The sequence below is a fragment of the Cylas formicarius genome, unplaced genomic scaffold (genome assembly GCF_029955315.1).
Source record: "Cylas formicarius isolate icCylForm1 unplaced genomic scaffold, icCylForm1.1 PGA_scaffold_12__32_contigs__length_19106922, whole genome shotgun sequence".
Lineage (NCBI taxonomy): Eukaryota > Metazoa > Arthropoda > Insecta > Coleoptera > Brentidae > Cylas > Cylas formicarius.
In genome coordinates this window covers 5225554-5227579 of record NW_026844225.1, presented here as the reverse complement: position 1 = coordinate 5227579, position 2026 = coordinate 5225554, and the positions used below count along the sequence as shown (strand labels likewise).

At 34.9% G+C, this 2026-nt stretch overlaps 1 long non-coding RNA gene across 1 annotated transcript; it reads left to right on the top strand.

Annotated features, from left to right (window-relative positions):
- Positions 1-322: 322 nt before the first annotated feature.
- LOC132695632 (uncharacterized) lies at positions 323-1687 on the top strand. Its single transcript, XR_009617865.1, has 3 exons — positions 323-488; positions 549-612; positions 672-1687. It is a non-coding gene; the product is annotated as an uncharacterized LOC132695632 (long non-coding RNA).
- The last annotated feature ends 339 nt before the right edge of the window (positions 1688-2026 follow it).

Here is a 2026-nt window from a genome sequence, read left to right as displayed (position 1 = left end):
TAAAAACACTCAATTTACCCACAAGCACCAACGCCGATTTGAATAGACGCGATGTTGTCGCCAGACAACCGTGCAGGTAGGAGTCCCAGGGTCAACATGCTTTCAGACGGGAACGACTTGAGACGCAATCGCTTCGGACGTTGGACGAACGTATGTTGCCGCAAAAGATCAAGGCCAACTTGCTTTCATTTTTTACAATCTCCGTATGGGATGTGGAATTTCAAAACGCGCCGAGTCTAAATGTCAAGTTGTTTTGCTTGTTGAGAATAATAATTAATTGCCCGTTTATATTTGCTCCGTGGGATTAACGTAATGGGAAAAATTTGTTGAAACGCATGTGGAGGTGTCTTTGTTTGTTAACTTTTAGAAAGTATTCTCGCACCGTATAAATACATCTCATTTTTCTCTGTTTCGTCAGTAGTTGTTTTTGGTATTATTCGTGCAACGTGGAAGCTAACTTAGTGGTTTGGTGTTCGTGCCAAAAAGCAGTAAGTACCTTTTTTATTGTTTTATTTTAATCCTTTAACATTTGTTATTATTTTATAAAGGTCTTAAAGATCATCTTAGTACTCTCAACCCGTAACCGCAACTAGAATAGCAGCAATCTTAAGCGTAAGTTTTTTTATTTTTTTTATTTTTGAGATAAAATAATAATTAATAATAATTTATAGATGGACTTAAGTCAACTGAATCAAACCTGTCTTGCAGAAGGTGATTTTGAGCAGCCGATTGCTGCCGGTGCTGCAAAACACTTGTTGACAACGGCCTATGGTGAATCTACTTTGACCAAAAAAAAAGTTTATAAGTGGTACAAGATGTTCCAAGATGGCCGAGAAGAGCGTTGAAGAAGAAGAAAAGCGTTGCACTTTTTTCCGAAGTTTTGGGCATGAAACTTGTAGCAGCAAAATTTGTTCCGAAACTGCTTAATTTTGAACAAAAGGACTGTCGAAAGAGCTGTTAAACGACGTGAATTCGCCACTACATTCACCACGCCCCTGCGACTTTTTTCTGTTCCCAAAACTCAAGAAACCCATGAAAGGAAGCAGGATTGGAACGATTGAGGAGCTAAATAAAAAATCGCTAGAAGAACTCAAGGCTATACCAGAAGCTTCTTCGAAGATTGGAAAAAACGTTGGCTGGGAGGATTACTTTGAAGGGGACAAATAATATTAATTATGATAAATAAATATTTTTTGATAAAACTTTAAAGTCACCTTACTTCTTGAACACGCCTCATAGATATAATTTCTCCCAGAAATAAATGCATTATGGTAAATTTTTGAACGGTTTTATTTTAAAAGTTATTAATTCCAGAAATGGGGTATGTTATAAAAAAGTTGTTCTATTTAAAATAACAAAGTTGAGGTTACATCCCGAGTTTTCATGCTCCAAATGTTCAAAATCTTCAACCCTATTAACTTACCAAATTGTATATTTTTATCTGAAGCCATTTTAAAATGCTGCTGTGGACAGTAGTTTCATTGCCATTGTAATATTTGTTATACTTATTAAAAACGCTGTAGATCACATTGAAGTTTTACAAAACCTATGGAAGTCTTCACAACTTTGTAATTTATATGTTTGGAAAAGTGAAAATAATCAATTGTGTCGATTTTTCTCTCTTCTGAGATCGATTAAATTAAATCCAATTCCAAAAATGTATAGATGACAAATTGTGACAGCAAAACACGATGACATAGGACACTTCGCTTTTGATAAAACGCTTGAGCGTATAAAAGAAAGATATATAATATATGGCAGCGTGCATTCACTGTTTATACCACAAACAACTGGGTGGTAAAAAGATAGGATACCTTCACTCAATACCCAAATATGTACGAACTTATCACACACTCCATGCAGATCATCTTGGACCATTTATTAAGACAAAATGTGGAAATAAATATTTATTGGTAATAATAAAGGCTTTGACAAATTTCGTCTTTTTAACAGCAGTCGCAGATACGTCAAGTAAACATGTAATAACTACACTGGAAGAAATTTTTAAAATATTTGGTAATGCTAG